Here is a 26,316-nt window from a genome sequence, read left to right on the forward strand (position 1 = left end):
TTCCACTGAATAAATAGAATGTGGTTATAGAACATATATGTTTAACATATATAAACGTTGTTTATATTTTTGGATAAAAATTTTATCAGTTATACACACTATATATCTTTCCCATTTTTTTTACTTTCATTAAAAAAATTATTATGGAAAATCCCAAATATACAAGTAAGCAAAACTAGTATAATAAACTCCTATTACTCAACTTGGATATGTTTAACAACTATCCTTATTCTGCCTTTGCTGCTTTCCTTCTGATATTGACACATTTCAGAAGAATAGCTATTATGGTGACAAACCTAACTGATCTCTGAAAATAGATTTTTGTAAATAGTCCTAAATTGATCTCTTATCCACAACAGGGACAAAAACCTAAGTCCATTTTCCTCAGGGTCCTAGCAAAATTCATTAAAGGTGATTCCTTTCACCTTTAAGTTATTCTTGGTTTGTAAGTTACACCTCCAAGTTCTGTAATATGTTATATATATATATTTTAAAAATTTTTTTTAATGTTTTATTTATTTTTGAGACAGGGAGAGACAGAGCATGAACAGGGGAGGGTCAGAGAGAGGGAGACACAGAATTTGAAACAGGCTCCAGGCTCTGAGCTGTCAGCACAGAGCCCAATGCGGGGCTCAAACTCACAGACTGCGAGATCATGACCTGAGCCAAAGTCGACCGCTTAACAAACTGAGCCACCCAGGCGCCCCTGTAATATGTTATATTTCTGAAGCCTCTGTTCTATTCCCTGGTCTTGTTTTTCATTTTTAATACCAATGCTGTAACATTTATATTTTGTAATATTTTCAAGTATATTAGAATGACTAGACTTCTAAAGACTCATGTTCCCCAAAGAGGTCAATGGAGGCTACTTCATTCAATCTATATGTGAATTTACAGAATGCTGCCATTTTTATTATACAATAACATTTCTCAAGCCAGGAGCAATGCAGTGTTTTTTTCTTCTATTAATTTTATTTTTTCTTCCTTTACAATTTAAAATATTTTCCCTTAGGGGCGCCTGGGTGGCTCAGTCGGTTAGGCCTCCGACTTCGGCTCAGGTCATGATCTCATGGTTTTGAGTTTGAGCCCTGCGTTGGGCTCTGTGCTGACAGCTCAGAGCCTGGAGCCTGCTTCGGATTCTGTTTCATTCTCTCTCTGCCCCTCCCCCACTTGTGCTCTGTCTCTCAAAAATAAATAAATGTAAAAAAAAATTTTTTTTAATATTTTTCTTTAGTACATAAGCAACTATTCAATTATCAATAATGTTAAGTATATTTTGCTTTTCAATTTTTTTTAAATTTTTAAAAAATTATTTACTTTTGAGAGACAGAGAGAGAGCATGAGCGGGGGAGGGACAGAGAGAGAGGGAAACACAGAAACACAGAATCTGAAGCAGGCTCCAGGCTCCAAGCTGTCAGCACAGAGCCTGACACAGGGCTCAAACCTACGAAACCATGAGATCATGACTTGAGCCAAAGTCGGATGATCAATTGACTGAGCCACCCAGGCTCCCCTGCTTTTCAATTTGTACTTAACTTATGTTCTCAGTTTTATTATTCTGTTACATTTTAGAAATTTCTGCTGTTAAATGTACAGCTGATTACAATATGCACTCAGGCGAGGGCGCCTATGTGGCTCAGTCCATTAAGTGGTTAATATTATATAAATCAGACTTTCAACACTCTCAAAGCAATTGGCTCAAGCTCCTTGCAGAGACCATCTTCCTTATTGACTTCTTGAGCAAGTGAATGATACTTTTCTAGTTCTCCTTTCACTTAGGCACATAGCCCTTTGGAGGTTTCAGATTACTGACCGTGAAATACGTGTTTCTGAATATTACATCTATTACTAACAAGACTCACATCACGACCTCGGGTTTCAGCAGTTCTAATACTTTCAAAAGCTGCTATGAAGGCAAAATGACAACTGGCCAAATTAACCTCACAGAAATCTTCAAAAGCAGTATGAATTACTGTAAACTTCATAAAACAAAACCAGAAAATTTAACAAATTAGTACATTTGGTACACTTGGCAATTTGGTCATAGCAAACTGAATTTTAGAGAATTGGCTGTCTTCTGCAGAAAGAATCATGGACCAAAATATCATATATGTTCTTCTACTTCCTAGTGTTGTTTAAAATAACAATATACACAGTTATTTTGATATGGTGTTTTTTGCAGTGTAAGGCACTCTGTAAAAACTTTATATTTAACTTCTTTAATCCTCTCAAGAAAGTTATGAGGTAGGAAGTGTATTCCTATCTTACAAATGAAGAAAATGAGACACAGAGATTATGAAATTTGCACATGTTCCCAAAGTTGTAAGAGGTGTATCAGGACTCGAATACAGGACAGTGAGATCCAGAAAGAGTACACTTAACCATCATGGCATTTCATGTAACACAGAGAAAAAAGAATCATCAGAGATTTAAAAAAACAAGTTTTTTTTTTTTTTTTTGGCAGAGATAATGTGCTCTAAAAGGACACAATGTGAATTGATAAGAGCATAGACTGAATTTATAATCTAGTTGAGAACAAAGAAAATTAGTTAGCTGGCTAATGTAAGATAAAGATCCCAAGTAAATCACAATATTAAATTAGTCTATAATCCATCATAACAGAAATTTTCTTTTGTTGGGTGTTCTCTTCCGTTAAAAAAAAAAAAAAAAGTATTAGGATTCTTTCACTGTAAAGTAGTTTTGCTCTGAAATTACTTTTCATTATCTTTAATGTAAACTATAACTTTAGGTTGAGTTAATGCCAAAAGCTCTTTAATATTGTTTGGGACAATTGCACAGCACTATAAATGAACTGCTTTTTATAGGCAATTGTGTTAATGAAATAAGTTATAAATGATATCACCATTTATTTCCTTTTTCTCCTTTGTCTACTTAACTAAGTCATATATTCATTATGGAGATCTATGAGCAAAGAGAAAACAGGTTTAGTTTGCTTCTCTCCCTGGCAGTGAAATAAAGAAGTGACTTTGGTTGCTTCTGATTCAAATATAATATTAAAAAAAATACTTTTAGCCAATTGATTTTTGTGTAATGGTTTTGCTTCCTGGTACAACATTAGAAAACCTATTAATATAATTCAGATATAAACGAGTATAGGAAAAAACAAATCTCAATAGATTCAGAAAATATATTTGAAAACCACAACATTGATTCTAGGCAGAAACTCCTAGCAAACTATAAATGGAAGGGTATTTCTTTAATTTGATAAAAGGTTCATAACCAAATCCTTTATCATAATGATGAAGTACACAAAACTTATAGTCAAGAACAAAACAAGGATACTCACTATGACTGCTTAAATTCAACACTATACCTGGAAATGCTATATAATGCAATAAGACAAGAAAACTAAAAAAGATGATTAGAAATGGAGAAACAAAAAGTCATTGTTCCCAGTTGATATGATTAAAAGACACTCTGAAAACAAACTATTACAGCTAATAAGAGAGTTCATCAAGGTTGCTGGATACAAAAATCAAAGTACCAAAATTAATTGAGTTATTTTATTTATTTTTTATTTAAAAATTTTTTTTAATGTTTATTTATTTTTGAGAGAGACAGAGTGTGGAGCAGGGCAGAGGCAGACAGAGAGACACACAGAATCTGAAGCAGGCTCCAGGCTCTGAGCTGTCAGCACAGAGCCCAACATGGGGCTCAAATTCACAAACCATGAGATCATGACCTGAGCTGATGTCAGACGCCCAACCAACTGAGAACCCAGGCGCCCCTTAATTAAGCTATTACATGCCAGCAATAAACAATTAGTAAAAAGTAATAAGAGTTAAAAATTAGAAAACCATTTATATGGCAAAAATTTAAATGCACCATAAAAGTAAAAAAGTGTAAAATCTTTACCAAAAAATTTTATAAAACTCTTGTCAGAGATAATATTAATTGGAAAGGAAAATAAACTTTTGCAAAAATAGCAATTCTCACTACTTTTTTATAGAGTTTAAGAATCATATCAAAGAGTCAAGGGCTAAGATTACCTAGGAAAAAACTAAAGACCAATGATTAGTGAAGAAGACTCAAATTTTCTGATATTACAAGTTAACTATAATGTCATTAACAGTAGGATGCTGAACTGTGATAGTTAATGGACAAATGAAATAGAAATAAACAGTCCAGCAAACAGACACATATCCAGGGGCTTGCCATATGATAAATGTGGCATTTCTAATATTTAATGCTGGGGAAGTTTGCAACCCATCTGAAAAAATTTACTTCATACCATACACAAAAACTAATTCCAGATGACTTAAATACTTAAGGTACAAAGGCAAAAAATTTAAAACTTTTAGTGAAAAATAAAAAGAGGGTAAGTTCTTTACTACCCTAGGGTAGTGGAGACTTTCTTCAGAGACAAAAAAGTACAAATAAGACAAAGATTAAGAAACCTGACTACAGTACTTTAAAATGAAAATCTTCAGGGCGCCTGGGTGGCTCAGCAGGTTAAGTGTCCAACTTTGGCTCAGGTCATGATCTCGTGGTCTGTGAGTTTGAGTCCTGCGTCAGAATCTGTGCTGACAGCCCAGAGCCTGGAGCATCAGATTCTGTCTCCATCGCTCTCTGCCCCTCCCCCGCTCTCACTTGCTCTCTTTCTCTCTCAAAAATAGACATTAAAAAATTAATAAAGTAAAATGAAAATCTTCAAAAGACACCATTAACAGAGTGAAAACACAAGCCAGAGATTGGGAGAGGATATTTCCCACACGTGTTAATAAAAAAGCACTAATAAACTAATAACTAATAAGTTATTGCTAATAACTTCACTAGTGCTTTTTATTTGTAACCTATTCAGTATAAAAAATTCATATAAATCAACAAAAAAAGATTTAAAAACCCAATAGAAATGAGGAAACAAGAGTGGGCAATAAATGTAGATATAAAAAGCTCAAAATCACTAGAATCAGGGAAATGCAAAATAAGATGATAATGAGCAAATGGACTAATGATGCTAAGTACTGAAGAGAATATAGCAAAAATGGAGTATAAATTGGTGTAACTCTCAAGAATTTGGCAATACTGGGGCGCCTGGGTGGCGCAGTCGGTTAAGCGTCCGACTTCAGCCAGGTCACGATCTCGCGGTCTGTGAGTTCGAGCCCCGCATCGGGCTCTGGGCTGATGGCTCAGAGCCTGGAGCCTGTTTCCGATTCTGTGTCTCCCTCTCTCTCTGCCCCTCCCCCATTCATGCTCTGTCTCTCTCTGTCCCAAAAATAAATAAATGTTGAAAAAAAAATTTTTTTTTAAAAAAGAATTTGGCAATACTAATAATATTGAATACATACTTTAAATATACTAAGCTAATAAAGGCATGTATAGGTATGATACACATCAACTTGAGGAAAGCAGTAAGGGAGGAAAAGCAAAGGTTGGTGATTTTAACCTTAGATATAACTATGTCTTTAAAAAGGGGTTAAGGGGAGCAAGGAGATCTGGTTTTTTAAAAAAGGCAAACTATTTACAACTATTTAATATTAGTAACAAGTGCTAAGGTGTCTTTTCTGTATTGTTACCAGAAACTTCCGCAGACATCAGAATTATTTAATTATACCTTTCCTACCATTGTCAAAATCTGTAGTGCTGTTTTCCTTATGACAAAAGTCTCATGGTACAAGATATGGCCTTGGGCAGGGGGAAAGGAAAGAAATAAAGATAACTCCCAGATTTTTAGCCTAAAATTTTGAGATTATGTTAGTGCCTTCAGTGAACTCCTTGATGCTTCCTAGTCTTATGAAGTTTAGTAAAACACTTCCCTAACAAGATTTGGCAAGGCTTTATAATTTTACAAGAAGTTTTTCAAGTGATGTTGAGCGTTATTTAATTACCAGAAATGTTATATTAATATGATGGCTATATTTATAAGATATACATATTCATAAAAATACACAGTAATGCTGACACTTGAAAAGGAATTCTAAAAATAAAATTAGACCACAGCTCAGAAAGGAGTAGCAACTGGAAACTTCATTGTATGAATTACCTTCACAAACAATAAGAATTACTGACAAATATTTTCTATCCAGTATTTAATTAGTCCTTTCCCAACAACTGAATAAATGTTATTGATATTAACTTGACTGTCAAGGCCCAAGATCACACAATTAATAACAGAATGAATATGCACTCAAACCAGCACAAGTTCTAACTGCTTTCTCTTAAATCTTTCCACTAATATACTAGTAGGAAACGTATGATAGTGTACTATATTAAGAGCAACATATTTAATATGGATAGGAAAAAAACTTAAGAATCTTAGAAACAAAAGTGACTATAATTTGTTCTAGTCATCTTTTCCCTCAATATTGCTTTCCTGTTGTACCACTAACCCCTGCTAGCTTACTTCTAAGGCAGACAGCTTGGGATTAAGACTACTGACTTACTGACTACTAATTAAGACTACTGACACTGTCATTTCTATATCCCTGAGAAGTTGTACCCTAGTGCATTTTAACATTAAAAAATATATTTCCTAATGATAAAATCTACAGATTAAAAAAAAAATTTAATTCTTTTTCCCAGCCTTGCTTATGTTCATTGGACTCTTAGCTTCCATAAAAATCATAAAATATTGAGGTTAAAGGGGACTTTAAACTTGGAATGGATCATAGAACTAAATGTAAGAGCTAAAACAATAAAAACTTCTGGGAAGTACATGCAATATAAATACAATACACGCTACATACATAATTTTTAATTTTCTAGTAGGTAAATTAAGAAAGTAAAAGGAACAGGTGAAATTAATTTTAGTACTATATTTCATTTACCCCAATATATCTAAATTTTCAACATAGAATTGACATAAAATATTAATGAGACATTTTTACATTACTTTACGGTACCAAGTCTCCAAAATCTAGTGTTAACATTATACTTGCAGCATATTTCAATTCAGATGATAAATTTTCATCTGAAATACTTAGTATGTACTGAGACTTCATAAAACTTACAGTTGAAAAAGTAGATCCACATACTCAAGTTCTTCCAAACATACTTAAAATTTTCTCAATAATTGAATTATCAGCTTTTATTAACATTTTTTTTTTAACATTTATTCGTTTTTGAGAGAGAGAGAGACACACAGACAGAGTGTGTGCAGGGGAGGGGTAGAGAGAGAGGGAGACACAGAATCTGAAGCAGGCTCCAAACTCTGAGCTGTCAGCACAGAGCCTGATGCGGGGATTGAACCCACGAACCGGGATATTATGACCTGAGCCGAAGTCATCCGACCGAGCCGAAGCTCAACTGACTAAGCTACCTATGTGCCCCGAGTATCAGCCTTTAAAGTTTAATTAAAATACATTTTAAATTTCAGTTCCTTAGTCATAATAACAACTTTGTGTTTAATAGCCATATACCACTGGTGGATACTCTACTGGACAGGGAGACTCTAGTAAAACAGAGGAAAATCTTTGTGCTTTAGGTTAGCCAAAAATTTTAGATTACACACAGAACAAGAACCATAACAGAAAATCTATAAATTGAACTTAATTGAAACTTGAAACTTTAGTTCTTCAAAAGACACTCTTCAGAAAATGTAAGTTAACTCAGACTGGGAGAATATACTTGCAAAACACGTATCTCATAAAGAACTTGAAAGCAGAAAATAAAATAAAATAAAATAAAATAAAATAAATAAAATAAAATAAAATCCTTACAACTTCAAATCTTTTCAAATGAAAAGATGCTCAATATTAGTCCTTAGAGAAATACAAATTAAAACCACAATAGGATACCACTACACTTTTACTACAAGGGTCAAAGTGAAAGACTGACCAGAGCTGGCAAGGAGGCTGAGCAACTCGAAATTTCATATACTACAAGCATAATGTTTTTGAGATTCATCCTTCTTGTTGCTCTCAGCAGGTCATTCCCTTTTATTGCTAAAAAGTATTCCAATGTATGGATGTACCAGAATTGGCTTATGCATTCACAAGCTGATGGACATTTGGGTTGCTGTTCCAGTTTTTGCCAAGTATTAATAAAGCAGTTATAAGACATTTACATTATAGGTTTTTGTAGGGGCATATAATTTCATTTCTCTTGGGTAAATACTTAATAGTGACATTTCTGGGTTAAATGTTTAATTTTATAAGAAACTACCAAACTGTTTTCCAAAGTAGAAATTTATTTTTAGCTTAAAAAAAAAATCAGATTTTATTGCTGGGCTGTGATTAGTTCTAGGCATAAAGTATTAGTTTTTAACTTTGCCTCTAACTTGTAATTAGTCCAAATCCCTAAATTCTCTGGGCCTCAAATTTCTTTACCTGATGAATGAGACTTAATTAGATTATTTCTAACCTCTCTCTTAACACAAAAATGTTCCTTTTCATCATTCCATCATTTCCCTGGGTGGACCGAACCCTCACTCTTTTATATAACCTGTCATCAAGATGTGTTTATACCACTGTGTTGTTTACAATTGACTTTCTGAAAATACACAATTTATAAGATCATCTAGTCCAAATACCTCTTTGAAAAATGAGGAACCTAGCTCTTAACAGGGCTTGTGAACTTTCTTTGAACCAACACCCGAGTGTACATACACTTGTTGCCATGGATAGTTACAGCTCACTAGGAGATACTCTATGCCCCAATAGAGATGTATAAGATTCTTAGTGCCGCAGGGAAAGAGAGCACACTCTATTGAGAATCTCCACCTTGTACCACACCATCCTGAGTTAAAAATGGTTACCGCTGAGCCAAATTTGCCTAATTTGGAACTATTACCCCTGCTAAGAATTTTCGGCAAGGCTCTCCAACACTCAGAGATTTCTATAAATACATCTCAATTTTATTTGGTAATCTTGCACTTTCTTTCGCTTTCCATCTTGATTCTATCTTGCAGGAGAGCTGTTAAATGTGCCAATCATACTCACTGTCAAGCTGACTACACAGCTGGATAGAGGGATAATTTTCCATTTGAGCAGAGAATCTGCAGCATGCATGGTGAACACAGTGAAACCACTTTCTGGTTGGAGAGTGGCTAGATAACACACACAGCTGGGGAATTGACACTTATGGCTGCTCCTTCATGCTTATCCTCTTCTCTGACTTGACTCTTCAGTAAATGCATAAAGCAGCGGAGAGTGGTCATAGAAGGAAAACAGCCCAACTTAAGTTCAGGAAGGGTGGGAATGTTGGCAGTCAATATTAAAGAGAGAGGGAAAATAGGCAGGAGTTGGCTTGGGAATAAACATCATTGGCTGTCTGGTACCAGAACTTTAAAATGTTACAAAGTAATTAGAGTTGATGGTAAAGAAATTCACAGAGCTACGCACATGACCTCATTTATGTAAATATATAGATGTAATTAAAAAAGACTGAGCGCATATACCAAACTGGTAAAAGTGGTTACTGCAGGGGAGAGCGTGGTTGACAATACTGCAACTTTCACTTTCTACCTTAGCTACTTCTTGTACACTCTTGAGTTCTTTTTAAATTTTTATTTTTGGTGTTTATTTTTGAGAGAGAGAGAGAGACAGAGTGCGAGTGGGGGAGGGGCAGAGAGAGAGGGAGACACAGAACTGGAGACAGGCTCCAGGCTCTGAGCTGTCAGCAGAGCCTGACACAGGGCTCAAACCCATAAACTGTGACATCATGACCAGAGCCGAAGTTGGCCACCCAGGTGCCCCTTGAATTCTTTTTAAAACCAGATTTCAACAGATTTTTGGGGGGATGGGGGGAAGAACGAAGACTTTTTTTTTTTCTCTTTGGGAATACAGAGCAATTACCACAGAAGGTTCTATTAGAAACATTTTAAAAGGTTGACAGCGGGGCGCCTGGGTGGCGCAGTCGGTTAAGCATCCGACTTCAGCCAGGTCACGATCTCGCGGTCCGTGAGTTCGAGCCCCGCGTCAGGCTCTGGGCTGCTGGCTCGGAGCCTGGAGCCTGTTTCCAGTTCTGTGTCTCCCTCTCTCTCTGCCCCTCCCCCGTTCATGCTCTGTCTCTCTCTGTCCCAAAAATAAATAAAAACGTTGAAAAAAAAATTTTAAAGGTTGACAGCAAACAGGTAACAGCATTTAGAGGAAAGGAAATAAGGAATATGGGATATAAAGATAAGGTTAGAAATAGTTAATGATAATAAATTAAAAAAATAAGTACTACTCTAACCTAATCTTTCACACTATGGATATATCTACCCTTCAAAGCAAAAGCTGTGGTCCACCACCACCAAAAAGAAACTGCATTAAAGATCATACACGACAGGCCTACATGATGCTTCTGTTCCATAATGTTTGTTTTATTTGAGATTGGTTCTCAGGTGTTTAATGAACATTATTAACCCAGTATGTCCTATAAGAACAAAAGTAGCAAGGGTGATAAAAGTGCTAGTAAAAAGCAACATATGAATATGATGGATAAAAGTAAACATGCCATTAAAAAGGGAGAGAGAGATATGGAAACTACAAGTATTATTTATGGGATGAATAATTTAGAAGCAGAGGCAAGTTAAGGACAATAGAATTTATACAAGTTGCTGAAAATCCACAGCAATGACAATGGGTGAGAAAAAAGGAAAAAGGTTAATAAAATGGTACACCAGTAAGTGGCTAAGAAGATCAGCATCAACAAGGAGAATCATTATTCGTTTAACATTAATTCAAGAGTAAGCTAGTTTATTCTAGTCATGTTATGTTGGGATGAGAACTGAGTGTTGTATGTAAGCGATGAACCATGGGAATCTATCCCCAAAACCAAAAGCACACTGTATACACTGTATGTTAGCCAATTTGACAATAAATTACATTAAAAAAAAAATAAAAATAAAAACGTTGTGCACTCCCCCCAACCCAAACCACAGATAACGCATTGGTTCAAACTTCAGTGTCCAGACAAATGTGGACATCAAAGTCAACTGTGAAGGAGAGGGCACAGATACCATGGTCACTAGGGAGTTCCCTGTGGCACGTGGGTAAGTAACTGGCAAGAGGTGTTAGTTACCTAACTGAACAGACTTTCAATGCTGACACAACTGTGCTGTTTAGTGGAAAGGTGTCAGATATAATTAGGGGACAAGCCCCTTTTAGTCCTTTAGATTTTCAAAGAAATGGATTTAAAAACTGCTTTTGATTAAGTGAAGAAGTTTATAAAAACAGCTACCATTTATTGAACACTTTATGCTGGGTCCCTCACATGCATTTATGTCTGGACAAAAATCAGGCAATCAGCAATGTTTTGGGGTCTAGAAAAGGCTTTTCAACCAAAAAATTTCCTACTAATCACACCAGTTAACATGTCAGGGATCAGAGTAAAGGAAAGGGTTTTTGGGACACCTGGGTAGCTCAGTCAGTTAAGCTTCTGACTTTTGATTTCAGCTTAGGTCCTGATCTCCTAGTTCATGAATTTGAGCCCTGTGTCAGGCTCCGTGCTGGCAGTGCAGAGCCTGCTTGAGATTCTCTGTCTCCCCCTCTCTCTGCCCCTCCCCTGCTCCTTCTCTCTCTCTCTCTCTCAAAAGAAATAAACATTAAAAAAAAAAAGTTTTCATTTGCCTGTACCATCTGGGTCCTTGGGAGAGAATAGAAGAGGCAGCTTCTTTTACTAATTAATACTGAGCCTGCAAAAATGGCAACAGGGAGACCCACACTTACTGGGGAAAGCAGTTTGATTTTGATTTTCAGTTTGTTGTAGTTGATAAAGTATTTCTTTAAAAATCTTTGTATGGAATACTAGAGAGAAATTCTAAAACTTTAGGGAAATATTTGATATAATCTTGGGGTGGAAAAGGACTTTTAAGTGTCATCCTAAAGCCATGATCCTGAAGAAAATAACAATAGATGTGTTTATTTATGTGAGAAACAAAACAAGGCAAAAAAAAAAAAAAAAAAAAAAGAAAGATATACTGGCAAAAACTATAAAACCAGGAATTGACATCCTTAATATATAAAGAACTCTAATAACTGAGAAAAAGACAAAGATTCCAAGAGAAAAATGAGCCAAAATCAGAAACAGGCAATTTGCAAACGAAGGCCAACAAAATACTGAAATCACAAAACACCAAAAACAAATGCAAAGCTGATCAACCTACAAGTAATGAAGTGTAGATTAAAACTACAGAGAGGAAATGGTTTGTCCAAACACTCACATAAAGAAACTAATCATGAGGACGTGGGGAAATGGAAACTCAATTATTCCTGGTAGGTGAAAATGAAAGGACTTCTGAAAAGCAGAATTGAATCAAAATTTAAAATGTGCATGTGTAGTCCTTAACCTTGCAATTTTACTTAAGGAATTTACTTACAGTAAGACAAAAACCAGGTGGGTGCAAAAAAAAAAAAAAAAAAAAAGGTAAATAAAAATATGTTCTCTTCAGCATTGTGCAGGATAATAGGGGATGGAAACCAAAATATTCAACAGCAGAATAAATCCACATAATGCAATACTATAAAATGCTCCAAGTGAGCGACATACATATTTAAAATGGAAATGCTTGTGACACTATTGTCCCATTATCTGTATCTCCTTCTGTCCTTTTAAAGGAGAAACCCAAATCTCAGCTGGAATTATGGCCACCTGGAATAAAGGCTATTTCCTAGCTAGTCTCTCTTGCAACTAGATTAGCAATGTAAATTCTGGTCAAAAAGATAGATCAAAGTGGTATATGCAACTCTGAGAAACTAACAAAGGGAAGGCGCCTGTCTTTCTTTGCCTCTTCCTCCTTCCTCGAAATAAGGACTTGATGGCCTTAGATGAAAAAGTCACACTGGATCACAAAGAGTAAGCCACATATTGAAGATGGTGGCAATAAGGTGTCTAAGGATGATGGACCTGTTATATCAGCTCTGGGCTATTTACCCTCAGACTTCATTATGTAAGAGAGAAACAAACATCAACCCTATTTAAGCCATGATTATTTCAGGCTTCCTATCATTCAGAGTAGAATCTAATCCTAAGAGATTTATAACTTTAGAGTTACTGATATAGGATATCAGTGCACACATCCACCACAGATTACCTGGCAAAATGTTAAACGGTCATTACTCTAAGCAGTGAGATTACAGGTGATTTTTGTTTCCTCCTTTATATCTTTCAATCATATTATGAAAAAAAAATTATGTACTGATTCTACAATAGTTATTTTTATTTTCAGAAAAGCATTCTAAAAATTCGAGTGAATTAAAAACCAAGTTTTATTTAGTCCCTCTGCAGAACTCTGATCAAATTCAGATTGATTTCTTTTTAAAAGAAACCATGTTGTGTTTGCCCGACAGTCTCCCACTGAATTGCAGTGGCTTGCCAAGCCCAGAAATAGGTTTTACCAGGCTGAATTTCTCAGGGTTCCTTCAAGAACCCTACAAAGAGATGGTAATCTCACAGGCAGCTTGCCAGTCCTCTACAAATTGCTCTTTATCATGGGGGGGGGGGGGGGAGAGACATAGGTTAGTCAACAAGTCAACAATTTCATCCTCCAAAACTTTCAGGTCAACAATGTGTTGAGTTAAAGAAGCCAGACATAAATGAGAACACACATGAATGCATAACTAGATAAAAATTCATCAAACTATAAGCACACTTGAAATTTATGCTAGTTTAAATGTACGAAAATTATATTTAAAAAAATCCAAGGACAGCATCACACTTTCTAGTGATTTATCTATATTCAAGCTGTCGATGTAACCAAGAATATTCTATGCACTTATCAATTCTGTAGGAATGGGACCCTTGCCCAGCTTTTTCTCAATAGAGGTGAATGTCAAGGAATTCACTGTTTCTGTTCTCTCCTTTTTTTCCTATCTGGGTATTGTTCTTCTATGGTGCCCATCAATTTGTCCCACTGATTCTCCAAATCCCTTTCACCTTCTGATGTATTTATGAATTCTGTTATTGCTTATGAGGTCCTCGTAAAGTACTTAGAAAAATCTTGTCCTAAGTAGGGTAATTCTGACTTTGTGCTTACTTTGATGCATTTGCTATCTTTCCTAATGCTTCTTGATTATATTTCACTTTTCAAAATATTTTCTGTAACTGCAATGAACCATACTTTTCTGATTTCACTTTCCGAAGTTTTTCTTAAGTGTGTAAAATATAGTTCTTCCAATTCCTTTGACCTAGATTTCCAAAGGGATAAATTAAAAACTCTAGGTGTTTAAACATTCTTACTTTAAAGCTCCAAAACTTCATTGAAATATATATATATATCTATATATATATATATATATAGATATATATATATGTAAATATCCTTACTCTGTGACTGTCCAAACCACTAAGTCTCGTATTCAAAGCCACCACTGTGGCTTCAATCTACCTTTCTAACTTTTGTTTCTCAGAAAGTTCACCCCTGACTCCAATGGCAGTGACACAAAACTCTTCTGACATATTTGCCAGCCAGCATACCTTTCAAGGCCAACTCAGATTTTACTCTTCTAGACAACTTTGATTTTCTGGTTGCAATACATCCTTCATAATCCTAAACTTACAAACCCTACTACTGCCTTTTATCAAAGTCTGTTACTAAAACTACATACACTCTCACATACGTACACAGTATACATATACATAATATACTGTATCCATGGTTTGTTAAATAGTGAGTTATTGATAGTAGGATCTATCTCTTACTCATCTTTAGTATGTCCCATGACATCAAGGAGGTTTTGTATGTGATAGGCATTTAGTAGCATTTGTTGGATTGTACAGCCAAACAAAGGATTTTTGTTACTTCTTCTCTTTTCTGTTAATTTTAACTATCACATAGCCATTCATCAACAGTTTCTTCCTACTGGATCTACAGCGCTTGAATCAAACACAGCTTAAAATAAATAAGCCCCTGCCTAGGGCTCTGAACCCTTTTGTTTCTACAGAGATTTTTTTTGTTGTTGGTGGTGGGGTAATTATGTTTATTTTAACAGACCGATTTGTTTACATTTCTTGCCTTTATCAGGCCTGTCTCTTAAGTACAGAGAGAGAAACTATTTCTGGCTGTTCTGTTTTCTAAGGAAACCCTGCAATTTTCTCTTAAGGTCACAGAAGTCTTTTACTTCTGTGAATCTGCTATACACCACCCAAGACTTTAAGTTCTAAAAACCATTGTTTTCTCAAAACTCTGGAAATGGCTTGCAAGATATAATTAGCTGACTAGAACAAACAATACCCTACAACACAAATAGATCTTCCCCTTAAAAAATAACTTATTGTTGGTCTATGTGAAAGAATCTCACTTTCTTAGTGGCTAGAAAATTCTAGAGCAAGAAAGTAGCTAGTTACAGCATGTAAATTAAAATATACAAAAATTTCAAGCCAAAAGTTGATCTAATAGTGACATGTCGAATTAAAGCAGCATATCCATTCGTGTCAGAAATAGAACAGAGAGGCCTAACACTACCACTCCTGTTCCAAACTATCCTGCAAGTATAATCCAATGTCATTACACCACAGGAAAACAATGAGTTTAAAAAGATTCTCTGCTATGGGGCGCCTGGGCAGCTCAGTCGGTTAAGCATCCGACTTTGGCTCAGGTCATGATTTCACGAGTCCCGTGTCGGGCTCTGTGCTGACAGCTCAGAGCCTGGAGCCTGCTTTGGATTGTGTCTCCCTCTCTCTCTGACCCTCCCCATTCATGCTCTGTCTCTGTCTCAAAAATAAATAAACATTAAAAAAAAAAAAAAAGATTCTGTGCAAAGTTATACACCTGGAAGACCCATAAGAATTAGTTGGAAAAACTACTAAAAATTAAAACAATTCAACAAGGGGCTGTAGAGAGAATACAAGAAAGAAATACCCATCTTATATGTAAACTATGTAGGAAAAGATTCCAATTACAGTAACAACAAAAAAAGATGTTTAAGATTTAAAGGAAAGCACATTTGTTCTTAGACTCAATTATATGTTGAAAGAAATAAGTCACTTCTCTCCTTACATTTTATAAATTTAACCCGATTCCAATAAAAATAGAAATATTTTAGTGGGAACTAATAATTTTAAATTTTATATGACATCTAAAATTCTAAATTTTATATGACATCTAAAATTCTAAATTTTATACAAAAAATAAATGTTTGACAGCAGTCTGGAAAATTCTAAAGTGAAGAGCAATGAGTGGGAACAAGTACTATAAGATATTAAAATACACTCTAAAACTACAAAAGATTAAATAGTTTAAGTACTGTAAAATTAATAGATCAAGTGGGATAAAAGAGTTGAGAAGGAAATAGAAACATAGATGCTTTTGTAAACACATAGAAGTTGTGTTCTACATCTTACACCTAGGAGGAAAACAATTTTTAAAGTCTAATGACACACTGTTTTTTTCACTTTTCAGTGAGAAAAATATAAGACAGTGTGATGGTTACATTGCAGTGGTACACCGGGCTATGCTGCTGGAGAGTGTAATCTGATAGGTCTCTATGGGGGCATTTTGGCAATAAAATGAAATAAAAATGCACATACCCTTTGAAACACCCATTTCACCCAGAAATGTATCCTACATACATCTAGAGATGCTCACAAAGGAGATCATCCTGCAACATGATTTCTAATTGCAAAAGATTGGAAACAGTGAAATGCTCATCACTGAAGGTTTGGCCAGATAAATTATGGTATATCTAAACAATAAAAGACTACCAATTGATTTTTTTTCTAGCAATAGTATGATATATTTTTGAGATATGTTGACACTAATTTCATGTTATGTCTTATATTAGCAACAAAACCATGCCCTAAACAATGAATGATTTCAAAATCATTGTGAGGGATGTAGGTGCAGGGAGTAGAACTGTATCTTCCAGCCCAACATCCATAATTCTAAACTCAGCCTTTAGACACTGAAAATACAAAATGTCTGTTAGAAATATTTTTAAAGTATCTGAAAGGAGCACTGAAAATATTTTATTGCCTAGCATGAAAGTATTGTGAAAACAGATGACCCAAGATCTTATCGAATGCAGACTCTGACTCATTAGGTATGATTATATAGTGTTTTATAAAATGAAGCCGTGGTAGATATTGATATGAAATGATAGGTAAGATGCATTTCTAACTTAAAAAAGAAAAAGGAATTCAGAAAACCAGTGTGGGTGGGATCTCACCGTGTATGTAAAAAAAAATTTTAAAAAGGATGGAAATTTTATATATGTAAGTCCACAGAATATCTCTGAAGGGTACACAAGAAACTGATCACTGAGACTGCTCGTGGGGAGGAAGACACAGATAGGAGATCTCTTCATTTTTTTTTTGTCCCTTAAACTTGTTGTACAGTTTACCCTTTTTAAAAGTTAAACAATGTACATGTATTATCTATCTAAAAAAATACAAAAAGATGCTCAACATCACCAAACATTACGGAAATGTAAATCAAAGTCACAGCGAGAAACTAGTTCACACCCAATAGGATGGGTATTATCAAAACAACTGAAAATGACAAGTGTTGGCAAGTGGTGAAGATGTGGAGAAATTAGAACACCTGTGTCTTGCTGCTCAGAATGTAAAATGGTGCAGGTGCATATGCTGTGAAAAACAAGTGTGTTCATTCCTCAAAAAGTTAAACTGAGAATTACAGTGTGATCTAGCAATTTTATTTCTGGGAATATATCCCAAAGAATTCAAACAGAGATCTGAAGAGGTATTTGTACATCCATGTTCAAAACAGTTTTATTTGCAATAGCCAAAAGGTACAAATGACCTAAGCGTACACAGACAGATGAATGGATAAACAAAATGTGTTATACACGGTTGATGGAGTATTATTCAGCCTTGAAAAGGAAGAAAATTCTGACACATGCCACAACATGGACAAACCTTGAAGATATTATGCTAAGTGATGTCTGGAGATCAATGGTGATGGTCACACAACAATGTGAATGTACTTAATGCAGCTGAACTGTACGCTTAAAAATGGTTAAAACAGTTAGTTAATCTTATGTTGTGTATATTTGACTACAATTTCTAAAAACTGTAACACACAAAGAGAAAATCTGGAGACCTATATAGCAAGAAAGTGAATCAGTCAATTAAAAATCTGTCCATAAAGAAAAGCCCAAATGACTTCATTGATGAATTCTATAAAACATTTAAATAAATGGTATCAATTCTTTGAGCATTCTTCTAGAATACAGAGAAGGGAAAATTTCCTAACTCACTCTATGAGAACAACATTACTCTGATACCAAAACCAAAGATCTCATAAGAAAACTACCAAACAGGGGCACCTGGGTGGCTCAGTCAGTTGAGCACCTAACTTCAGCTCAGGTCATGATCTCACTGTGAGTTTGAGTCCCACACTGGGCTCACTGCTGTCAACAGAGCCCGCTTTGGATCCCCTGTCCCTTCCCTGCTCACTCTCTCAAAAATAAACATTTATTAAAAGCAAGAAAGAAAAGAAAAGAAAAGAAAAGAAAAGAAAAGAAAAGAAAAGAAAACTACAGAACAATATCTTTTGTGAATATACATGCAAAAATCCTCAAGAAAATACTAGCAAACCAATTCCATTAATATGTTTAAAGGATTACACATCACGACCAAATGGGAATTATACCTAGAATGAAAGACTGACTTAATATTCAACATTCAATCAAGGTAACACACCATAATAATAAAGGACAAAAACCATACAATCCTCTTGACATGTAAAGAAAAAGCATTTGGTAAAATCCAAGACCCATTCATGATAAAAATGCTCCACAAACTAAGGATAGAAAGGAACACCCTCAACCTGATCTACAAAAAAACCAAAGCTCATATCTAATCCAGTAAAGACTAAATCCCTTCCCCTTCAGACAGGGAACTGGGAAAAGATTGGCAGGGATGTCTGCTCACACTGCTTCTATTCAATATTTACTGGAGGTTCTAGCCCGTGCAATCATGCAAGAAAAAGAAATGAAAATATGGAGATATTAGAAATGAAAATTCTCCACACATAATAGCCCCAAAGTGAAAACAATCCAAATGTCTATCAAATGGTTCATGGATAAACAAAATGTGGCATACTCATATAGTGGAATATTATTGAGCAACATATGCTACAACATGGGTGAACCTCAAAAACATTATGCTAAGTGAAAGAAGTCAGACACAAAAGACTGCATACTGTAGGAGTCAATTTATATGAAATGACAAGAAAGGGCAAATCTACAAGACAGAAAGTAGATAAGTGATTGTCTGAGCCTGGAGATAGTAATGGGGATTGACTGCTAATGGGCACAAGGGATCTTTTTGGAGTGACAGAAATATTGTAAAAGTGGATTGTGGCGATTATTGCATATTTCTGTAAATTTACTAAAAGTTACTACATAGTACCCTTTAAATGCATGAATTCTGTGGTATGTAAATTATACCTCAGTAAAGTTGCTTTAAAAATGTAAAAAAAAAAAAAAGGTGGGGGTTATAATATCTACATTACTAAAAAAATTTGTAAATGTTTATTCATTTTTTGAGAGAAAGAAAGAGAGACAGAGCGCAAGTGGGGGAGTGGCAGAGAAGGAGGGAGACACAGATTCTGAAGCAGGCTCCAGGCTCTGAGCTGTCAGCACAGAGCCTGGTGCAGGGCTCAAACCCACAAAGTGAGAGATCATGACCAGAGCTGAAGTCAGCTGCTTAACTGACTGAGCCACCCAGGTGCCCCTCCTCTACATTATTAACACTACTGCTTGTTTATTCCTATTTCCACATGCTGGAAAAACATATGGGAAGGAAGACTTATTAAATTAGAACATCTAATTATGCCTTCCTCTATTTCACTGAAATTTAAAAAAATGCAAAAATATTGTATTTCGGAAAAGAGAATCTCTGCTTGGGCCATAAATCTGAGGAATGGATTATGCAAGACCTTTTATTATTCACCTCCTCCCACTCTTTCATAAACATGAATGATGAAAAATAAACTGTACCTTAAGGGCAAAAAGGGTGTTCGTTTTGCAACTTCTATTAAAAAAAACACTTTCTTGAATATCATCTATCTGATTATATATCCTTGAGAGAGCTAAAGCTCATTCAGTTGTGCATTCAATAAATTTAAATGTTTTAGACCTTACAGGCATTTCCTTCAGATATATGGTCAATCAGGGACAATTGAAACTTCCTGTTTTTCTCACAGTAAAGTTCCCACCACATAGTTCTTAGACTTGATCACTGAGTGTCTTGGGGTTTTCAAACTGACTCTTTTCTTCTTACAGTGTTTCTTATTCCCCTTCATCCTTTTGGTTTGCAGCGTTGCCTTTTTTCTTAATCTCTGAAAATTCTGGCCCCTTTTCTTAGCCCTTCCTGATACATCAAGTTCTAGCTTCATCTCACAGGTTATTCCTTTTCTGGGGATGATGGGGGATCTCATCTGTCATGTACACACACCTGGTCTGGTTGCTTTTCCAGCCCATTTGATCCCAAAATACTGCCATCTTAATTACTACACCCATGCACATCAGCATTTTCAAAGCAACACCAAAAATTCTTTAAAAAATTCCTTTTAAAGACTCTTATGACACCACTGTTTTATCTGAAGAAACGTGTTCCCCTTTCCGGTACATTTTCCCACATCCATACATCACTACTGTAAGGACATTTTACTAAATATGGCTGAAGTCTAAGAGACAAGAGGGTGTGTGGATTGATGAAAGGAAGTTGCATTAGGAAGACACATAGTAAGAGTAAAGAAACAGATGGCATTGTTGGCAAGGGGGAGGAAATGCATTCTCATACACTACTGGTACAATGGTAAACTAGCAGGCAAGTTGGCCATAATTGTTAAAATTTTAAGAAGGAATGTTCTTGGGTACAATTAAATGCATTGTTTGGCCATTACATTTAAAAAACGCTTGAGCCAGTGCCCAATGACATCTCCACATCAGGAAGTTCACCGTAATATTGTTTGAATTGCACCAGTAAGCCCACTAGACATTACTTTTCATAAAGGCAGGGAGTAAATCTGTTTTGTTCACTGCAATATACCCAGTACCTTGAGCAATGCCTAGCACAGAGGAGGAAGGTGTTCAGGAATATTTGTTGAATGAATAAATGAATCATAATGGAGATCTGAGGGGTAGTTTGTGCCTGGACCTCAGTTGGTATTTAGCAAGCCAGGAGCAAATTTTCCATTTGGAATACTGTATTTTACTGATTTTCAGGCCATGCTACACTCCTGGCCTTTGTCTGCCAAGTACACTCTACTGATCATCAGAGACAATGGTAGCAGGATTTGAGTGCTCAAAGCAAACCAGTCACAAAACAGATGTACTACTGCAGTTATATGCAACACTAATGATGTCATGCTTACATTGAGAGCCAATATAACTATTTCAATTCAACCATTATTTTCAACTATCATTGCTGAAAAAAATCTATGATTGGTACACTTTTTTTTTTTTGCATTAAGTATAAAAGATTTATTCACAGTAATAATTATGACTTTGAAATGTCCCAAAGTAAAATATCTGTTTTTATCTCACAGCACTGCTGAACAAAGTATGTGACTTGGCCTTATGTTACATATTGCTTTTCAGTTTGAGGAAAGAAAGGAAAAACACCTATCATACCAAATACCAAGGTGGTGATAAAACATGACCTTTCTGAAGCTCAAAATGATATTACATCAAAAAGACACACGAGGGCACTCTAATCAACCAGCAAAAAGAAATAGAAAAGAGTGAAATCAGGTTGACATTTTAACAATCAGTCTGAAATAGGTGAATTAATAAGCACTGGTAAAATTGTGAATGTTGGTAATTTATAGCAAGAGATTTTCTATTCTTCACCCAAGTTCTAAGAAGCCTAAAGGATTCTGCAATTCTGTAAACTGGAGAAATAAAATATCACTCTCAGATCCAAGTAAGGATTAACCACACCCATCCTAATAATTTGTTACATTGACTTTGTGGTAGAATTTGCCCCTTTCAAGTAAAGATCTTGTAGATCATCTACAATTCCAGTTGGTATTTTATCTGTCCTCCACAGGGAACAGTCCATGAATCCATTTCTCTGCTCCATCTGTTTTCCTAGGAGAAATGGTGAGTGAAAAGTTTGAGCCTTCCCCCAAATGAAATAGTACTTTGTATAAAGAATAGATCACTGAAGAACATCTCCTGGCCTTCTTGAATTTTTTAATTTGTAAATACAACTATAGCATACAATTTCCTCCATCAAATTAAAAAAGTATAGCATAACAAGCATTTAAATAACCTTCCTTTCAGGGGCGCCTGGGTGGCTCAGTTGGTTGAGCTTCTGACTTTGGCTCAGGTCATGATCTCACGGTCTGTGAGTTCGAGCCCCGCATCGGGCTCTGTGCTGACAGCTCAGAGCCTGAAGCCTACTTCAGATTCTGTGTCTCCCTCTCTCTCTGACCCTCCCCCGTTCATGCTCTGTCTCTGTCTCAAAAATAAACAAACATCAAAAAATTTAAAAAAATAAATAAGTAACCTTCCTTTCAGAACTTTAACAAGACAGCAACAATAACTACAGAAAGCCACGGACTCTGAGGTAATCAGGCTCATTCATTCACTAAGGATTATCACTAATCTTAAAGTCACATTCAAATTTGTGCCTCAGCAAAATCCCAATAATTCCCTGTCATCAATCTTTGGGGTCAAACGTAAAAATTAAAATAGAAATTATTAAAACTTTGAATGCCAGTATACTGTGGTTGCATAATCTTTGTTGACTTAATAAACTAGAAGATTCTCTCCATGTCTGGAACTATCTATAGAAAGTATGACAGGGGTGCCTGGGTGGCTCAGTGGGTTAAGCAGCCGACTTCGGCTCGGGTCATGATCTCGCGGTCTGTGAGTTCGAGCCCCGCGTCGGGCTTTGTGCTGACAGCTCAGAGCCTGGAGCCTGTTTCAGATTCTGTGTCTCTCTCTTTCTGACCCTCCCCCGTTCATGCTCTGTCTCTCTCTGTCTCAAAAATAAATAAACGTTAAAAAAAAAAAAAAAGGTATGACACATGCTGCATTCTTGTGCACTGCTTCTTTTATTCATTCACTTTAATCTTCATCTATTTGAATGACTAAATTCCTGGATATGATGTTCCAAACTCAATTTGTCAACGTATTCAGTATTTTTTTGTTCCACAAGGTTCTTGTTAAGGACCGTGATGAATTCCAGTTTCTATTCTTTGCTGAATTGGCCATCGGGGCATAGCTAATTATGCCGTTAATACTAATAACAGAACATGCTGTAAAATATCCTGATTTAGAGGATACACTTCCAATTTTCCAGTTCTTTAAAAATGATTCTGGTTAACTGAAGGTGCCAATAAAATTTTTTCAGTTAAATAAAGCCACCTGAATACTGCATGATATTGTAGACAGTCATTAAGATCCTTTTGAGTTAGTATCTCTCTAGGGAGGAGATATCCAAGGATTACTTCATAATGACATCCATGGTCTTCCCTCGGGTGTATGAAAAGCCACCGAGAGTGATGTGTAAAGTTAAGAGAACTATAAATGGTATTACAGAGGCTAAACTGAGCAGTATAAAAACTAACCTGAGCACGCAACCTCATTGGTATGATCTGATATGGAGCCTTTTATATTATCAAGGAAGTTTCCCAACTTTGATTTCTTTACCCGTAATCTTTTTCAAAGATCTTAACTTAATCACATTTAAAGCTAATTTTAAAAACAGCCTTCAGGGGCACCTGGGTGGCTCAGTACGTTAAGCATCAGACTCTTGATTTTGGCTCAGGTCATGATCTCACAGCTGTTAAGATTGAGCCCCACGTCAGGCTCTGTGCTGTTAGTGCAGGGATTCTCTCTCTTCCTATCACTTGCTCGCGTGTTCTCTCAAAATAAATAAGCTTAAAATGCACTCTGGCTTCCTTTTATCAAGAGATCACCTAACATATGCCACGCATTGTGAAAGGTGCTGGAATCCCTGCTTTCATTAGACAACAGACTCTTGAGGAAGGAATCTTGGTTCTACCACTTTTTCATCTGTGTAACTTTGAGCCACTTCACTTCCCTGAGGCTCAGACTTTTTATCTGTAAAATGGGAATACTATCACCTAGATCAAAGGAGTAAGTGGGACACCAAATAGCAAGGCCCAGCACACAGCAAATTGCTGCTTAAACACTCCTTAATCTTTTCTTATCAACAGTCACAGATCTTGACAATCTTTCAGAAATTATTCAACTACTATTCAGTGGCATCATACCATGTGTCAGGCCATGGGAATAGATGAGGGAGGACAGACATAAAACCAACAACTGCCACAAAAAGAACATGTGCCATGGAAGGATATAACAGGGGTGCCCAATTCAAGGAATCCTGGAAGTGCTCAACCAAGACCTGACCTATATGAAGGAAGGGGGCAAGCAAAAAAGTGTTGTAGGTGATGCAACACATTTAAAGTCCCAGAGACAATGGTGAGCTGAAGGACCTGGAAGATGTGCAATACAGTTGAAACCGGACAGCAAGGGAGATGAGGGCTAGACAGAAGCCTGAAAAGGTAGGCAGGGTCATATTTTGTAGGACCAAGTAAGCCAAATTAAGAATTATAAGACCCTATCCTAAAGGCAAAGGAAGCTACTGAGGGGTTTTATGGAACTCTGCAATTTAAAAAAAAAAAAAATTTTTTTTAACGTTTATTTATTTTTGAGACAGAGAGACACAGAGCATGAACGGGGGAGGGGCAGAGAGAGAGGGAGACACAGAATCGGAAGCAGGCTCCAGGCTCTGAGCCATCAGCCCAGAGCCTGACGCGGGGCTTGAACTCACGAACCAGATCGTGACCTAAGCTGAAGTCGGACACCCAACCGACTGAGCCACCCAGGCGCCCCATGGAACTCTGCAATTTAAAATAACTTCTGGGATGCAGAGTAAAGAACAGACTGGATGGAGTTAAGATTGAATGCAGGGACTGGGCACGTGGGTGGCTCAATTGGTTAAGCGTCCAACTCTTGATTTCAGCTCAGGTCATGATCTCAGGGTTTGTGGGTTTGAGTGTCAGCCACTGCGCTGACAGTGTGGAGCCTGCTTGGGATTGTCCGTCTGTCTCTCTGTCTCTCTCTCTCAAAAATAAACATTTGAAGAAGATAAAAGAAAAATAAAGATTGAATGCAGGGAGATCAGTTAGAAGGTATTGTTGAATTCCAAGTGTCAAGTGAAAAGAGCCAGTACAAAAGCAGTATTAGTGGGACTGGAGAGAAACAGACTTGTTCAAGAACAGATGGAGAATCAACAAGATATGGTCAGATTGTGCATGGGGAGGGTATTTTGGGAAGTCATAATCTCAAAAACATGGATGTGCTCAATAAAATATATTTCTGTGTTTCATGATATAACTGTAAAACATGACTTATTACCAAATTATTCCTGAAGCAGTGCACAAAGTTAAAAATTTTAGGCCATCAGATGATTTATTTCAACTTTATGGGAGGCATGACCCACAAAAGAAGTCTTAGTGTCAATGGTTTTGAAACCACTTTGCTATGTTGACAGTAATTCCACATTAAAGATCATCTAACCACCAAAGGAGTTTTAATATGTAACACATGGACTGAAAGTAAAGCGGGAGGGACTATAGATAGAACACTTTCTCTTCCTTTGAGGCACATTTTGGTTAACCAAAAAAATTTTTTTAGGGGCGCCTGGGTGGCTTCGTGGGTTGGGCATCTGACTTCGGTTCCGGTCATGATCTAGCGGTTCGCGAGTTAGAGCCCCGAGTCCGGCTCTGTGCTGACAGCTCAGAGTCTGGAGCCTGGAGCCTGCTTGGGATTCTATGTCTCCCTCTTCCTCTGGCCCTTCCCTGCTCACACTCTGTCTCTCTCAAAGATTAAAAAATTACATTAAAAAAAAAGAAAAAAAAATTACATTAAAAAGCATTAAAAAAATTTTTGATCTTTATTTATTTTTGCCCCAGGCGTATTTTGGTTCTTAAAGGAAAAAATAAGTTACTTTCTTCCCAGGTTTTCACATTTGTAAATAAATTAAGCAGGAGGATATTATGAGCAAACCAAAGTTTATGTAAACTTGGCTCTCCGATACTCAAATGAGTTTTTATGGAAAAAATTGTTTCACATTTGCAAGCCTTCTCAGTAAGCACACCAAATGTGATTTATCCTTTATTGAGGAACATGGTCTGTGTTCCAACCACTTAAGTGCAATTTCTTTGTACCTGTAACCAGAGCCCTCTTCATGGAAGGCCTACTCATTTTTCCTATCAGTTTGAGTCTTGTCTATCTCCCTCCTCTCTCCCACCCCATTATCCTTTCAATTCCCCAAACCCTGAACACGCTCTTCTTTTACCATGATCATAATGCATTATAATTTTGCCTCTTCTCTGTCTTCTTCATTAAATTACATACTTCTTTAGGGCAAGGCAGTGACCTTCAATTCTGCATTCTTATGTGTTTTACACGCTGACCCAGGAAC

At 36.2% G+C, this 26,316-nt stretch overlaps 1 protein-coding gene across 5 annotated transcripts in view; it reads right to left on the reverse strand.

Moving 5' to 3' along the window:
- INTS9 (integrator complex subunit 9) overlaps positions 1-26,316 on the reverse strand; it is a 103,011-nt gene that overhangs the window by 75,349 nt on the left and 1,346 nt on the right. The window lies entirely within an intron of this gene.

The sequence above is a fragment of the Felis catus genome, chromosome B1 (genome assembly GCF_018350175.1).
Source record: "Felis catus isolate Fca126 chromosome B1, F.catus_Fca126_mat1.0, whole genome shotgun sequence".
NCBI classification, from domain to species: Eukaryota; Metazoa; Chordata; class Mammalia; order Carnivora; family Felidae; genus Felis; species Felis catus.